Source organism: Penaeus vannamei, chromosome 10, assembly GCF_042767895.1.
Source record: "Penaeus vannamei isolate JL-2024 chromosome 10, ASM4276789v1, whole genome shotgun sequence".
In the NCBI taxonomy this organism is placed as follows: Eukaryota; Metazoa; Arthropoda; class Malacostraca; order Decapoda; family Penaeidae; genus Penaeus; species Penaeus vannamei.
The window spans coordinates 37347889-37365388 of record NC_091558.1 but is presented as its reverse complement, the minus strand read 5'-3'; the positions used below and the strand labels follow the sequence as shown (position 1 = coordinate 37365388).

The 17500-nt window shown below is 49.1% G+C and overlaps 1 protein-coding gene across 23 annotated transcripts in view; it reads left to right on the top strand.

The window, feature by feature from the left end:
- The window catches only part of C3G (C3G guanyl-nucleotide exchange factor), a 136230-nt gene that overhangs the window by 50061 nt on the left and 68669 nt on the right, over positions 1–17500 (top strand). The window contains exon 1 of one of the 23 annotated variants that reach the window (XM_070126639.1): positions 7901–8017. The exons of the other annotated variants lie outside the window; for them this stretch is intronic. The gene's annotated coding sequence lies outside the window, so the exon portion shown is untranslated. Of the gene's footprint in view, positions 1–7900; positions 8018–17500 lie in introns of those variants that run through there. 23 annotated transcript variants of the gene reach the window in all.

Below are 17500 nucleotides of genomic sequence, written 5' to 3'. Positions count from 1 at the left end.
CATATATAACTTTTTTTTATATACATTTTGTAAATTTAAGACTTCATATCCATATATAGCTTTTTTTATATACATTTTGTAAATTTAAGACTTCATATCCATATATAACTTTTTTTTATATACATTTTGTAAATTTAAGACTTCATATCCATATATAACTTTTTTTATATACATTTTGTAAATTTAAGACTTCATATCCATATATAACTTTTTTTTATATACATTTTGTAAATTGAAGACTAAATATCCAAACATACATAACCTCATACTTGTGTAGAAACTAACGGGTGCTTGCAGTCGCGTGTGCACATGCGTGATGTGGATGATGCGCGCCCCGGCCAGACGTCGGACGATTTCCCACTTAGACCCGATGTCTCATGGCCGTCCGGGCGTCGAGGCAGCGGGCGCGGAATGCATCAGCCTCTGCTCTCTCTCCTCGGCCATGGATGCGATGCGAGGGTGGAGAGCAAGGGCTGGGCTTTTGATGTAGGAAGGGGGAATATTCTCTTATCTTTCTTTCTTGTTGTCTGTCTATATATCTCTCTGTCTCTGTCTCTCTTTCTTTCTTTCTTTCTTTCTTTCTTTTTTTTTCTCTCTCCCACTCCCTCTCTTCTTCTCCCACTCCCTCCCTCTCTTCTCCCACTCCCTCTCTCTCTTCTTCTCCCACTCCCTCCCTCTCTTCTCCCACTCCCTCCCTCTCTTCTTCTCCCACTCCCTCTCTCTCTTCTTCTCCCACTCCCTCTCTCTCTTCTTCTCCCACTCCCTCTCTCTCTTCTTCTCCCACGCCCTCCCTCTCTTCTCCCACTCCCTCCCTCTCTCTTCTCTCACTCCCTCTCTCTTCTTCTCTCACTCCCTCTCTCTTCTTCTCTCACTCTCTCTCTCTTCTTCTCTCACTCTCTCTCTCTTCTTCTCCCACTCCCTCCCTCTCTTCTTCTCCCACTCCCTCCCTCTCTTCTTCTCCCACTCCCTCTCTCTCTTCTTCTCCCACTCCCTCTCTCTCTTCTTCTCCCACTCCCTCCCTCTCTTCTCCCTCTCCTTCCCTCTCTTCTTCTCCCACTCTCTCCCTCTCTTCTCCCACTCCCTCCCTCTCTTCTTCTTCCACTCCCTCTCTCTCTTCTTCTCCCACTCCCTCTCTCTCTTCTTCTCCCACTCCCTCCCTCTCTTCTTCTCCCACTCCCTCCCTCTCTTCTTCTCCCACTCCCTCTCTCTCTTCTTCTCCCACTCCCTCTCTCTCTTCTTCTCCCACTCCCTCCCTCTCTTCTCCCACTCCCTCCCTCTCTTCTTCTCCCACTCCCTTCCTCCTTCCCCAAGCGAGGCACAAAGAGATACTTCCTGGACAGTTGTTGCAAAAGAAAAGGGCACAGAAGAGGCTCCGTGAGTGAGGAGGAGGAGGGGAGGAAGGGAAGAATGGGAAGGAGGATGAAAATATGACGGAGGAAAGACGAAATTAAGTAGTAAAAGGAGAGAGGGTAAAAAATAGGGGGAGGAGAGAAAAAGGACGGAGGGAGGAAAGACAGAGGGGGGAGAAGGGAAGAAAGAAAGAAAGGAAGAACGACGGAGGAAGGAAGAAGGAAGGAGAGATAGGGGTAAGGATACGGAAGGAGGGATGGTGGAGAGGAAGGAGAAGAGGGAAGGAGGAAGGGGAACGGGGAAGACGGATTGTCAGACAAGAACGAAAACATGGAGGTGGTAAGAAGGATTGGGAGACGTGCAAAGGCGGGGAAAGGAGGAGGAGAGGGAGAAGAGAAGAACCAAGGGGTGGAAAGAGGAGGCTAGGAGGCTGAGGATAAGCTGAGGGGAAGGGAGGGGGAAGAAAAGGGAAAAGGGGAGAGGGAGAAAGGGAAGAGGGACGAAAGATGGGGAGGGAGGAGAAGGACCGATAACGAGAGTGAGAGTAAAAGTAAGGAGTAAGGAGTAAGAGTAAGAGTGGGAGTAACAATAGGAGTAGGAGTGAGAGTGGGAGCGCCATCAGCAACAGGAGAAATTAGGAACAAGAAAATAAAGAGGGGAAAGGAAGAAGAAGAGGAGGAGGGCGGGGGAGAGTAAATCTTTGGATATTAGCGCCATGGAGCTCATAACACGCAGCGTTTTTTGTTGTCATCTCAGTTTTTTTTGTTTACGTCTTACTGTTAGGGTGTCTGGTGTATGGTGCCGTTCCCACGAGACTCGTGTGAGTGAGTGTGTGTGTGTGTGTGTGTGTGTGTGTGTGTGTGTGTGTGTGTGTGTGTGTGTGTGTGTGTGTGTGTGTGTGTGTGTGTGTGTGTGTGTGAGAGAGAGAGAGAGAGAGAGAGAGAGAGAGAGAGAGAGAGAGAGAGAGAGAGAGAGAGAGAGAGAGAGAGAGAGAGAGAGAGAGAGAGTGGGTGAGTGAGTGAGTGAGTGAGTGAGTGAGTGAGTGAGTGAGTGAGTGAGTGAGTGAGTGAGTGAGTGAGTGAGTGAGTGAGTGAGTGAGTGAGTGAGTGAGTGAGTGAGTGAGTGAGTGAGTGGGTGGGTGAGTGGGTGAGTGGGTGAGAATGAGTTGGTACGTTAGCTTGCATGCGTGTGTGTGTATGTGTAATGCATGCACATATGTATGTGTGTGTGTGTGCGTTTTAGTGTTAATATGAATGTATCCAATATGTATCATACATCCAGATATAAGTCATATACCATGATGTATTAGATACTTAAATACTCACTTTGTACTTTGTAAAGTAACAATTTAACAATTTAACAACTAAATGAACTCTTTATTATTATTGTTATTGTTGTTATTATTATTATTGTTGTTGTTGTTGTTGTTGTTGTTGTTGTTGTTATTATTATTATTATTATTATTATTATTATTATTATTATTATTATTATTATTATTATTATTATTATTATTATTATTATTATTATTATTATTATTATTATTATTATTATTTTTATTTTTATTATTATTATTATTATAGTAATAAAAGAAGGTATATCTTGCCAGCAACGACGCTGATCGAAACGACAGCCGTTTATGGAGATCGCAAGGGAGGCAGTACATTGGCCAGCCCAGCCCAACTCTGCAGCCCGGCTGCACGCCCACTCGCCTGTCCCCGTCCGCCCACATTACTCCCAGTAACTCGGGCCTCGCCTTGTGGCCATTGTGCTTCATTGTGTCCTAATCAGAGGCTCGTGATTGTTCTCACGTGGGACCTTGCTAGCATCCATCGCTCTCCCCCAGGCCGCCTCCTTGGTCTTCCCACGCCGAAGAGGCTGCATCCCCTTCCGTGGCGGGGAATCAGGGGGTCGCATGCAAAAGTGCGAAACGCCCGTCGAGGGATGGCCTCTTTCCAGCTGATCTGCCGATGAAGAATGGGGCTATAGGATGTCATATTGGCCGTGGGTCCTTATCTTTATGCTTGTAAGAAACATATTTTTCTCTGGTCTTGCTTCGTTCAGTTTGTAGCAAGTTGAAATTGTTTCACATAGAACGTCACTTTTTTTTTACCTACCCTCGTATAGAAACTGATTTTGGAATAATGTGCATCACCTCATATATGTTGCTATTTATGCCATGTGAAAAGAAATAATGAGAGAGAAACATTTGCAGTTTATTTCAGTTGCACCTTAGTTGTAGCATGGCATTTTCCTGGTATTGAATGAATTTTGCGTTGTGAACGAAATCGGACAGCTGATTTAAACGTTTAAAATGCCTTCTCAAAGCGGTCACTCTACCCACCTCTGCGCTGACGTTCTGTATCTGCTGCGCAAATTTCTTAGTTCATGTCTAGCATCGTTGAGCTTCCGGCGCTGCGGCTATAAATACTTCGATGTGTAGCTGACGCGTGTGTGCTCGGGGCCTGGCGTTCTTACGAGAATATGCAATGCATTCATTAAACACTTCATGCCGAACTTTACACGCACGTACATTCACGCACGCATGCATGTACGCACACTAGCGTACACGTGTGTGTGTATATATATGTGCACAAATGCACACATACTATACATAGATACAAAGATGCATACATACGTAAATGCATATATACATGCATACATACATGCATACATACATACATACATACATACATACATACATACATACATACATACATACATACATACATACATACATACATACATACATACATACATACATGGATGCATGCATGCATGTATGCATGCATGTATGTATGCATATATGTATTTGTATATGTATATGTATATATGTATGTATGTATATATGTATACGTGTATATATGTGCGTGTGGTTGTGCGTGTGGTTGTGCGTGTGGTTGTGCATGTGGTTGTGCGTGTGGTTGTGCGTGTGTTTGTGCGTGTGTTTGTGTGTGTGTTTGTGTGTGTGTTTGTGTGTGTGTGTGTGTGTGTGTGTGTGTGTGTGTGTGTGTGTGTGTGTGTGTGTGTGTGTGTGTGTGTGTGTGTGTGTCTGTCTGTCTGTCTGTCTGTAAGAAGAAAGTACGCGTAGGTATTCTACAACTATCACTGCGCCTTCAGGAGAAGGCCAGCTTTGTCTACTCTCGCCTTCACTTTCAACTCCGGCGTGGCACCGGGAGATGGGGGGGGGGGGTCGTCTTGTCAGTCACTACGGATCGGAAGTGTCTCGCGGCGCAGATAACGCTGGCACGCCCATTCATCGGCAGTTGCATGCAAGTACACGTGCACCTCAGTCTTCTTTCTCCTTTGTGTAAACATTTTTGTCCAACATACTGTTTACGTATGCTTTTCGATGTGCACACGCGTGTTTGCTCCCCTTTTGCATACCCTTTCGTGCCTTGCGTGGGCATGCTTGCCTCTGGCGAGCGATGACGTGAGCAAGCTGGATGGCGGCGGCTGTCGTGGCCGCGGCGGCGAGCGCCATTGCCGCGGTTTGGCGCCGCGGTGAGGGAGGGCCAGGCCGGGGTCGCTCGCGGAGAGAGAACACGCGAAATTATACAGTTACGTCAATCTACTTTTCGTCTCCTGGTTCTGCTTCCTCTTTCGTCTCTTCTGCTTTCTGCACGGACGTCTCTTCTTTCGCCTCGTTGCTGCTGCGGGAAGAAAAAACAAGAGCCAAACAAAAGCAAGAAATGCAAGACGCTGCGCACGGAGGAGCGATGACGGCATTGTCCTCGACATACGAGGATTAAGAGGCATAATTACTCCCCCCCCTGCCCCCCTCCCTCTCCCCTCCTCACCCTCTCCCTATCCCTCCTTCTCTCTCTCCCTCACTACCTCCCCCTCACACCCCTCGCTCCATGCCTCCCTCCCTGACAAGAAAAAGACAGTAAGAAATGAGAACGGAATGTCAGCCGGGTCCTTTTGGGGAACTGAAGAGGGAGAGGGAGAGGGAGAAGAAGGAGAGGGAGATGGAGAAGGAGAGGGAGAGGGGGAAGAAGGAGAGGGAGAGGGGGAGGGAAAAGGAGAAAGATAGAGAGAAAAAGGAGAAGGAGAAGAAGGATAAGGAGAAGAAGGAGAGGGAGACAGAGAAAAAGGAGAAGGAGAAGAAGAAGAAGAAGGAGAAGAAGGAACAGAAGAAAAAGGAGTTGGAGTAGGAGAAGGAGAAGGAGAAGGAATATAAGGAGAGGTATATGGTACTGGAGAAGGAATAGGAAAAGAATAGGTGAATGAAAAGAAGGAATGGGAGAAGAAATAGAGATGATATAAGTAGTAGTACGAGGAGGAGAAAGAGTAAGGGAATAAGAGGGAGGAGATGAAGGGAGGGGGAAAAGGAGAGAGAGAGAGTGAGAGAGAATGTGTCGAAATCATAGGGAAATATAAAAGTTTCTAACGAGTAAGAAGTATTGGATAAAGAGAGACACTAAAATGACGAGAGAAAATAGCGGAAAGAGGGTATTAACGTACTGCAGTGAGGCGCAGCGCTAGATAAGCATTTTCTTGTATTTTCTTTGTATCGTGATAATGGTGCCTTTCTTATGAAGATAATTATCGTCAATGTGGAGACTGCCGAAGCGTGGCTGGTCCTGGGCGCGGCACTGCCTCTCGGGTTCCCACGCTACTGGCACGGTTGAGGTGCCCGCCGTCGCCCACTGCACTGGAGGGGAAGGGTGTGCGTAGGGGAGAGGATTGCGGGTTCGCGGTTTGGCCTGCGTGCGAATATTCGGCAGCGGTCGGCCACGGCGCCTTTGTGATCGTGGCACCGACAGAGATTATATATGTATCTATATCTATCCATTCTCTCTCTCTCTCGCTCTCTTTATATATATATATATATATATATATATATATATATATATATATATATATATATATATATGTATATATATATACAATATATATATATATATATATATATATATATATATATATATATATATAGAGAGAGAGAGAGAGAGAGAGAGAGAGAGAGAGAGAAACACATATACACACACCATAGAGACACACATTTTGCCTAGCTACTGCCCTGGCGTCCCCTCCGTCCGCCCACCCGACCTGCTCCTCCAGGGGGCGGTGCGGCCCGTTGGCTCCCCTTGTTCGCTCCTCCATGAGCGGGCTGGGCGAGGGAGGCGGCGCTGGGGCATCGGAGCCGAGGCAGCCTTCCTGCGTGGCTTTGCGTCGTAAGTAGCTTTTGTGGGCAGGGGAGGCATCTGTGTGTGCTTATAAAGAATTATATTTCTAGCTACGCGGGATCTGTGCCTCCACACGCGCATGCCGGGAATTATGTGTGAATTTTTAATAAAGTTGCTCAGACGATCTGAGGCTGAGGTCCCGTGCTAACCACAAGGCTGCCTTGGCGTGTTCTTCAAATGGTCACAGTGTTTACTGATTTAATTATGCTACGGATGTGGTTTCCACCGACAGCCGTCGTGTAAGCATTGCTATTTCCGGGTCAGGACAGCGGCGAGAGTAGGTGGCTTGAGCTAACGCCTCTCGTGCTTGGTTTGTCTTTCCGTGCTCACGTGGTTTGCCAGGCGAGCTCTTATGGCATTGCCTGTCCGTTGAGGTCGACGTCCGTGCCCTGCCGAGGAAAGGGAAGGAGATGGGTCTCATCGTGGCCTTCGGTATCTTGAAAGTGAGCGGTATTTTTTCCACCGGGACATTCCTGCTGGACGGGTTAAGGGGGCGGCGAGGTCGGCGGTTTCCTGGTAGCTCTGTATTTTGTGTTGTGAAGACGGTGTCATCACACCCGCCACCTGCCTGTGATGTGCTCTCTCCTCCACTCACATTTTCTGTCGCTCGCTGCCCCTAGAAGGTAGGATTAGGCGGGTGGATCGTGCACGAGAGCGGCCCGAGATGAGACCTCGAATGCATCCTTACTGTCGTGGAATTTTACGTATTTCATACTTCATTTTGTGATCTGCAAGGGCTAGAGGTGTAAGCCGGTCTTCCCACCATTATAGTTTGTCAGGATGATCACTTTTAAATGTTGCCGATTTTCGAGAAGCATCTCTGCTGGGAGGACTCGGCATCATTTGCCAGTCCGTCTGTGCGCTTGGAGCGACACCTGTATGGTCGCTGCCGGATGCGTGACGCCGGATGGGAACCCCGCCTTTTTGCACCTTGCCGGCTCTTGCTTGTGTCGACAGCTGGGAGAGGGATATGATCTGAAACATTTTTTTATTTGGATAGATTGTAGAAGTAGGGGACAGGTATGTAATGCAAATGATATATTCTACGCCTCTGCTTTCGTTTTGTGTTCCCTGTCCTCCAATGTCAATTAGTCTCTCGCTCACTAAATTACGTATGCAGTTGGCAACCGCTAACAAAATGACTACCTTGTAGACGTGGTACAGTAAGGTACGTATAGATTACTAGGTGTTCCCTGACGCATACGTGACCAAGACCACATCAGTACAACCGAGGTCGGGAAGGGAAATGACATGGGTGATCAGGTAGAAACGCTTTTCAGCTCAACCTTATGCTTGCGCACGCTCACACCGTGCGCTTTCGGCCACACAGGTAAACGCACACTTACACTGAGACGCACACAGGCACTCGACGGCACACAGTTCCAACTGCACGCCCTTAATCGCAAGCGGCCGAAGATCGCGACGAGGGCAGGCCCGGGAGCCGATCCGCCAGAAGGAACTTTCCATAGATGTTTCGGGTAAGGGCCGGGCGGGACAGCTTCAGCTGTACGTCCGCCGCTTATTGGAAGTGACGCAGTTTTGCCATTCATAAGGTGTGTTAACAAGTGAGAGCGGGACTGGTGGAAGTGGAATGCCGTTTTTTTAATTCTATGAACGGCTTGAAGTTGGGGATGTCTTTTCATTGTTTCAGGAGCAGATTATCAGGTGTTTATAGCGGTTGCTTTTTGTACCGTTGGTGGCGTGGCACCACCCAGAATCCACAGGACATTACAGTGCCAGACACATTGGCAAGCGGGGCACTCTGAGAACCGCACGGCCAGCCACAGTCCGGCTGAGGATATGGAGGAATGTGGTGTGAGTGATAGTGGTGGTGTTGTGCGCTGGGCAATTGTGCGGTAAACAGTAGAAAGTTGAGGCGTGATGAAGGCGGCCATTATTGGCGGGGTGCCGTAGGGCCTCACGCGCCGGACCGAGGCGCTCCCCCGCCGGCCTGCGTCGCCACCGATACTGCGCCCCTTGTTACACGCAGGGAGGACTGCAGGCACGGAGGCTTTCCCTCGCGCCCGAGGAACAACGAGAAAGGGAATAAAAGAGGTGGAATAAGAAAGTATGGATCCCAGGGAGGGAGAGGCATGGAGACTGGGGGCCTGGGAGAACGGAGGGGAAAGAAAAGGAAAGTAAGTGTTGGGAAATGAGAGTAACTGGACTAATATTCCGCGTCTGTCCACAGCCGCCTTAGGCAGCGCGGTGAAAGTGTAGGTTGTTGTGCGGAAAATCGAGATACTTTCCTTGTGTGTGGCAATCTGGGGAGAGGGAGGCGACAGACATGCACTTAGGTAGCTAAAGAAATTTCGCTTATAAAAGCAAAGTATCGTAAACGATGCCTGATGCAGCACAAATAGTCAGCTGGAGTGTTACTTGTAGAGACGCTATTATCTAATCAGAAGCGCTGTTGGGAGAATAAAAGCTAAGAGTATCTTACTATTCGCTCTTTTAAAGAACCAAAATTTGCAGAGTGCGAGAGAAGATTTGCTTGTTACCAACTCGTCTCCTACTCGTTCGTTGCCTGAAAGGTACATTCAGGCCAACTGTTGGGCAGCAACAGGAACGTTTTTCAGTATCGTAGAGTAAGATTTTTTTGTTGTTGTTGTTGTTTTTAGTGAAGGCATAGCGGTAGCAATAAAATCAGATTCCGTAAATGGTGTTTGCGTTTATTCAAGATCTGGTCTGTTACGAACGCGGACAGACCTCATAATGCAACACTGTGGGGCGATGGACGCACGTAAGAAAAAATTGGAATGATATTTGGAAGATGAAGAAATACAAGAAGAGGAGGCGGGGAAGGGAAGGGGAAGGGAAGAGGAAGGAAAAGGGTAGGAAATCGAAAACTAAAAGTAGAAGAGAGTTTAAGGAAAAGAGGTTGGATAGGAAGGAAAGAGAATAAGGAAAGGATACAGAGAATGAGAAGAAAGTACGTTTGTATAAGGAAGTATTTGTGTGCAGTTTTGCGTATTTTTGTAAGGGTAGATGTGGCTGTGGATGTGCGTATGTTTAGTGTCGTTTTAGAGTGTAAGGAGGAAGCAGGAACACGACCGATGAGGAGAGGAAAGGAAGTCGCTAATAGGGTGTTAGAACTTACTAAAACATCTCAGCATTTCCGGTTGCGCCGCCTTCCCGTGTGGCGCCGTGTCCGTGCATTCCCTTCGCGCGGCGCCTTCGGAGGCTGGCGACCGCGGCCTCCGCCACATCTCCCTCGCGTCCCCGCCGCAGCGAGGGGCGCGCGACGTCGGGGCGGCCTCCAGCAGAGCATGGCCGGCCTGACCGCAGTCGTTATGGTAATTCGCTGTTGTTAGGTGCGGGAGTGTGGGTGTGGCTCTCATGGCTAAGGCGGAGGCGCGCGGCACGCGCACGCGCACACGCGCATGCACACGCATACGCGCACACACGCACTCGCGAACGCACACACGCATACACGCACACGCACAAAGAAAAAAGTCATATTGCTTCTATGTAACAATATATATGTACGTATGTATGTATGTATGTATGTAATTATGTATGTGTGTGCGTGTGTTTGTGTATGTATAGTTTGAAGTCATGATTTGCCAACATTGTTATATGCCACTTGCATCAAGTGTCAGAAAAATCACCGACCCACGTCGGGTTTTTGACATATTTCCACACACGCTCTCTCTCAGTCACTTTCACTCTCACTCTCATATGCGTCCGCACACTCCCATTGTTAGGAGCGATGAGGTACAACTACAGGTGATGGCGACATGGGGCAGTGATCGTATTAAGTAATTTAAATCAGTGCCTGAGGCCTACGCGGGAGAGAATTCGCGACGTATAGGCCTCGCCGGGCGGCACTGCGGTGTAGCGTTTTGCTTTTGGTAAGATTAAATCCATGAATGGTAAAGCACTCCACCGTGTTGATGCTACGGTAAAAAAAATATTCACAGCAAGCAGTTACGCTGACCAAATCAGTTGTCCTTCTGCGAATTTCGTAAAAGCTCGATTTTCTTGGCGCTGTAGATGTAGGCCTACGTTTCCTTTGTGGCCAAATCAAGGAGAGAAAGCGCCGCTTGCGGTCGGCGCCAAGCGGACGCTCCCCCCGGAGGTGGCGCCTTTTCCACCGGCCTAGTGTGTCGTGAGCATGTCGCGGCCGCGGGGTTTCGGGCGTGAGCGAACCAGAGCGATTGCCGGGAGAGCCAGCCGAGAAGTCTCCGAGGGGAGAGGAGTCACGACGGGGAGCGCGTTGCAAGGGCACTAATGATGTCCCCGGTGGGTGGATGGAGGGCATAAGGAGGGGGAGGCAAACCGGGCAGCAGGGTAGATAAGCGGTCAAGAGGGCGAGGAAGCGCCCTCAGCGTGCGCGCGGAGAAGAGAAGCGGCCAAACTATTTTAAGAGGAACGACAAAGGCGAGACGTTAGGCGTGACATAAAAGAAAAGCTTTTGAAGAGAAACTTCAAAGGGAGCGATAAAGGCTCCGCCAGAAGACGGCGTCGCGGCAGTTGGCACCAGATTGGCTCTGGAGCCTCTGGCCACCTGCGGTAGGCTTGGACGAACGAACTTGTCACACCGTATATCACCTAAATAGCTGCTGGGCAATGAGCGTTATCTGTCGAGCAGTGCGATCTCTACTTCGAGAAAGCGGCGCGAATTCGAGATAAATGATCTGATCGCTCGCCCCTTTCTTTCCGCAGAGAGAAAGTCAGGCCTGAGTTTGTTTGCCGTGGTGTGTAATGATACATGATGACACTTTGCTGCTTGTTCTTGGAAAGTTAAATATAGCAGTAATTACCTCGCTACCTGTGCATCTCCGGAGAGTACGTGTTATTGGAATTGCCCCGGAACAGAGACGTATATAAATCAGCGAAGGGCTTAGCCCCGTGGATTCGATTGTTGAGAATGGGCGTTGCACCATGTTTAGCCGTTTAGCATGTCGTGGGAAGACTTAGCAGGACAAAAAAATTCAGCTTCAGACTCATGTAAAAAAGGAAAACGTTACTCTTACCGTCACTTGGTTTTGTGTAAGTTTTAGATTACTCTTTCTGGTTCCCTCACACTCATCTCCGTCTCCCACACTCTCGGCCTCACCCTGTATCTTCAACATGGTTTTCTCCCCCCACCCCTACCTCCTCTCCTCCTTTTCCTACTCTCCCTCTCTCACTCCTCCCTCTCCCTTTCCCTTCCCCTTCCCCTTTCCCTACACCGTCCCCTTCTCTATCTTCCTCTCTCCCTCCCTCCCCCCTTCTCTCTCTCTTTCTTTCCCCTCCATCCCCCTCCCTTCTTCACCTTCCTCTTTCTCCCCTTTCAATCTTCCCAGCCCCCTTTCTTCCCCTCACCCCCGTCACATACCTCTCGCCCTATGCCTCCCCCTTCCCTCATTTTGCCTCCTTTCCCTTCCCTCCCTGCCCCTCCCTCCCCCTCCCTGCCCCTCCCTCCCTTCCCTGCCTCTCCCTCCCTTCCCTGCCCCTCCGTGCCTCGTGTTTCCCAGTCCATCCACACGGCACTTTCTCTTCTCGTGGCGTCGTCAGAGCGGAGCACGTGGCCCGTCGCCTCCCTCGGAGTGTCACAACTGTCAAATGTTTTAGTGAAATGAGTGAAGGTGATGGATGTGATCGGAGAGGCACGCTGCGGCATCACGCGTCGCGGCAAAAGGTTCGGACGGCGCTGTCTCTGCCGTGGCCTTTGCTTGCGGTTCCCAGGGGATTGTTGTAGAAAGTCCCCGTTTCAGAAAGACGATCGATTTGTAGAAGGAAGGTTGTGGTTTTAGGACTGGAAGGCTAATACAGGTCGTGGTTTTAGAATTGGAAGACTTACACAGGTCGTCGTCTCAGGACTGAAACGCGTACACAGGTAGTTTTTGGACTGAAACACTTACATAGGTCATAGTTTTAGGACTGTAAGACTAATACAGGTTATGGTTTTAGGACGGAAAGACTTGTACTTCTATCTCGATCAGTGGATTTCCTTTCCAAGTGCGTGGTTGGTAATTTATGCGGTGCTGGAGAATCATCTATTTGAATATAGGCACAAAATTGTTGCGAATGAGAAAAACAAACAAACAGACCAATGAGAAGAGAGCGAGAAGGGAAGAGGAGGGAAAAGAAAGTAATTGAAATGAGAAAGTAGTGAGGGGTATCTCGCCTTTTATCTTTTCCATAAAAAGTAAACTTGAAATATTTAGAATATTTAAAGTTGATTGTAAGTATTCAAATTTAATGCTATGAGGTAATTTATTTTACTTTAATTTGGTCCTTTGTTTTGTATCATATTCTCCGGAGATCATTAATATTTGGCATAGTTTTTGTTTAGTATACATTTATTGAATTTTCTTTCTTATTTATTTTTGGGGGCATCGTTAAAGTCCCATCTTGGACTGATAGGACGATTTGTACTTGTTACAGCGCCACGCCTTGTAAATATTGACGAATGGAATGTTATTCTCCAATGACGTAAGATAACAACGAAGCCAAGAAAAGCGCTTACACTTTAAGACAGGAACAGCTTTATTCTGCCTCCGCGATATCACTGACCCAGAGTCGTTGCTGAAGTGCGTTGTGAGGGAGACACAGATACCAGTCTAAAGCATATTTGGTTTGTAAACTTGCGTGTTGCCGGCCCCGCATAACGACTGACGTGGGTAAACGGGAGTTGGTTTTAGTTATGATTCTGAGACGCAGTTCTCATTATAATTATCATCATTCAATTACCGATTAAGGAAGTTTGTTGATTTTGTAAGAAATGCAACATGGACGTGTTGAGGGATCCTTCGTGAGAACTTGCGTCGGCTTAGCGGTTAATGAGCTTGGGAGTCGCTCGGAGGGCGTGCGAGTGACGGGCGTCAAGTGGCTGTGTACTGGAGGTTCGTTGTGGCCGCTCTGAGGTCGCGCTTTGCTTTGTTGAGGCCGTGCTGGGAGCGCGGGCCTAATTGGCCGGAACACCTAATTGCTTGTATGGCCGCTCGGGGATCCATGCGATCTCGCCGCGACACTTTGCAACATGGCGATGGGAGGGAGCCGCGGGCTGCGGTGAGGGCGAGGAGGAAGAGGATGGGAGGGAAGCAGGAGAACCCTCGGGCAAGGTCGGCCGCATCGCACCTGCGGGATAGGGAGGGTGGAGGTCATGGTGGACGGTGCGGTGGCTGTCGCACACACTCCCCTCCCCCCTCTCTCCTGCCAGTACTCTCGGGCGGGGTAGGGTGGGGCGGGGAGGAGTGCGGGCGCGTGCTCACATCTGGGTCGAAGATCATGTGCTGGACAGTGTGGCTGTGGAGGAATGGCGGGGACTGATCCGTGGGGGTGAAAGGTGATGCTGGGAGAGTAGTATGCAGGCGCACCGGTCAGTCCACTAGTATCTGTCTTGTTGTGAGGCGGCCAGCTGGGCGAAGGTAGGTCGGGTCGGGGGCAGGTGGGAGAGGGGGTGGGAGCTAGATTACTGCTGCTCTCCGTAAGGTCATGGGCGGGCAGGTGGCCATGACCTGCATTTAAGGCCCCTGAGGTGCTGCACGACACGCACCTGCTCCCTGGGTACGGCTGGCCGGGACGTAGCCGCCTAAGCTCTTCGCTGCGCAAACACCGACCATGTCCAATTGGAGCTCACCCCTGCGCAGGTATGGGAGTCACAGCGGCCAGCCGCTGCCGTCGCGAAGAGCGGGACTTCGCGGTGCTTACATAGCGAGGAGCAGTGGACGAGAGATAATGGGAGGGATAGAGAGGGAGAGAGAGGGATAGAGAGCGAATGAGAGGGGGAGGAGGGAAGGGGAAGAGGGAGAGGGGGAGTGGGAGTGGGGGAGAGGGAGAGGAAGAGAGAGGGAGAGGAAGAGAGAGGGAGAGGAAGAGGAGGGAGAGGGACAGAGAGGGAGAGTGAGTAGGACGGAAATAGAGGGGGAGAAGGACAGAAAGAGAAGGAGAGAGGGAATTAAAGAGAACGCAAAATTAGACTGAATGAGAGTGAGATTTGAGAGTGAATCAGATAAGGTGAGCGAGATTGAGAGATCGAGGGAGAATGCGCGAGCAACAGGAAGACATAAACGGCAGATGTTTGGAGGGCGACAGGGTGTGGGATATGGCGACAAAAATGGTAATTGGTGAAGAAATCCTGAGGAGGACTTCGAGAGAAATTCAAGTGAAAAATTTGGGACCGCACTTCCTTGGCGATAGAATTGAGGAAGGGAAATGCTTGTCGTGGAATTTCCTTTCTGTTTGACATTGTAAAGATGAGACCGCTGGCGTATTGAATGTAATGGGGTGGCGAGGAGTTGAAATTACAGATGTGAATGTGTACACCCTTCAGCATTAATGGGAAGATGTCTCAGATTCGATTTAATTTCACTTTATTCAGTATCTCCAGCCATTGCATAAAATGAATAGGTATTTCAGAAAGGGGAAAAATGGAAAATAAGTGACTTGTAAAATTACCCCATCTTAAATTCTTGCTGGAATTTCAGTATCGTCGATTTCCTGGTGTTACCCCTAACATATAGCATACGTTTTCTATTAGAGTTTTGGATGTCCATTTTCTGTTTTTGAAGATCGGGAAGGGGAAACTAAAGTCAAATGTGCAGCTACCGCAAAGAAATGGGTTTTGTACATCTTACCTCCAAGGGAAGAGTTCACTTTCTATGTATACATAAAAAAGTGAAAGCTTGATTGTTAAGTTTAGAATTTTAAAAGAATTGTTCAGGGTACCTGGAAAAAAACAGAAGGATCGTGACGTGACTTGATTGTACCAGTTACCTTGTTTATAAAGGATTCGTACAAGGAAAATATAGTAATCGACTACTTTTTTAGGGATGTTAATTTATACTCTTAGAAATTAATTACTTTCTCTTTATTTCCAGGTAAGTGTTGCTGCTGCCTGATGCCATCCTGCCCATAATCATGTGGAAAAGGGAAGTAAGGAAAATGGTAGGAAGGAAAGTAGGTGTATCGACAACAGCAAACTTAGGCCTACGTGCACGGAAAGGGAACTTGATAGAGCAAGTTAAGGTAAGAAGACCCGAAGAAAGCGATAAAGTATGGAAGGGTGGAGGGAGGGAGATGGAAGGAGAGAGAGATGGAAGGAGAGAGAGATGGAAGGAGAGAGAGAGATGGAAGGAGAGAGAGAGATGGAAGGAGAGAGAGATGGAAGGAGGGAGATGGAAGGAGGGAGATGGAAGGAGGGAGATGGAAGGAGGGAGATTGAAGGAGAGAGAGAAAGAAGGAAGAATAAAGAAATAGAGAAAAAAAGAGAAAGAAAATAAAGAAGAGAAAGAGATAGAAAGGAAGAGAGGGAGAGGAAGATAGGAGAGCGAGAAAGAAGGAAAATAGAAAGAAAGGGAGTGAGATGGAAAGAGAAAGAGTAAATGACTAAATCCGTACAGTATGCGGGGCTAATGCTGGCCTGTGTTTGTAAACAGTATTATTATCCCCTGTGCGTGGATGGCCGTGGGGGGGGGGGGCAGTGCTGGCAGGCAGCGTCGGCGGTGTCTTCGAGTGCAGGCGGTGACGGACTTCGCTGGCGCTCCTCTCGATATTGTTCTCCTGGCCGCTCCCGTGACCCCGGCGTCGAGTGCCCGGCGGACCTTCGCGTTTCGCTCGGTGGTTCCGGCGGGGGCCTGCGGGACTGAGGGGTATCTCCCGTCAAGCACCGAGTAGTAGGTTCGCGGAGCAGGCTGTTGTGTATGGCTGTGCGGTTGTAGCCATCGCCCGCCGCGGCCCGAGTGGCAACATTGTGTTTGGGCCTTGCGGTGGCCATTTGGCGAGGGCCCAGTGTTGTGGCGGCGGCGTGCATGTTGGTGCTGGTGTCGCCTCCGCCGCCGCCGGTCGCCGTCCGCGCCACCTGCTCAGTGTCCACTTCCCAACTCGCGTGTTCACAAGGTAGTCACCAGCCCCCGCCCCCCTCGCCTCCTGCGGTTAGCCCCGCTGGTGCCTCGTGTTCGCGCGTGCTTGTCCACGTGCCGTCGCAGCCGAGTCCTGGACGCGAGCGAGGCGATTCGTGACGTTGGAACATTTAAAAAACCGCCCGAGAGAAGGTGGATGGGCGATGGAGGCTTCAGTGAAAGAAAGTGGGAAGTGCTTGTAATTTTTAATTGCGGGGGAATAGTAAGAGGAGTCCTCCTATCTCGTATGGCGTACCCAGGGGACTCCTACCCCCCGATGTGGTGGAAAATAAAGAAATTAATCAGTGCGAACAGTGTTTGTTGGAAAGTGTCATAGGAATATGTCTTAGTACACTTTGAGTTGGCCAGTCAGCTGTAAATGTGAGGTACAGTTGCTAGAGCGGAAAATGTCAACTTATGATAAACAGAAATACAAATCATCAAATGTAGTCTCTCCCCATTTTTTCATGCTTTTGTAAGTTCCGGAATGTTAAGCATATACTGTTTGCAAAAGTATCATATGTTAAAAATGTAACCCCTCTCCCTCTCCCTCCCTCCCTCCCTCCCTCCCTCCCTCCCTCCCTCCCTCCTTCCCTCCTTCCCTCCTTCCCTCCTTCCCTCCTTCCCTCCTTCCCTCCTTCCCTCCTTCCCTCCCTCCCTCCCCCTTTCTCTCTCTCTCTCTCTCTCTCTCTCTCTCTTTCTCTTTCTCTCTCTCTCTCTCTCTCTCTCTCTCTCTCTCTCTCTCTCTCTCTCTCTCTCTCTCTCCCTCTCTCGCTCTCACTCACTCTCACTCTCTCTCGCACTCTCTCTCTCTCGCACTCACTCCCTCACTCTCACTCTCTCTCTCACTCTCTCTCTATCTCTCTCTCACTCTCTCTCTATCTCTCTCTCACTCTCTCTCTCTATCTCTCTCTCACTCTCTCTCTCTATCTCTCTCTCACTCTCTCTCTCTATCTCTCTCTCACTCTCTCTCTCTATCTCTCTCTCACTCTCGCACTCTCTCTCTCTCACTCTCTCTCTCTCTCTCACTCTCTCTCTCTATCTCTCTCTCACTCTCTCTCTCTATCTCTCTCTCACTCTTTCTCTCTATCTCTCTCTCACTCTCTCTCTCTATCTCTCTCTCACTCTCTC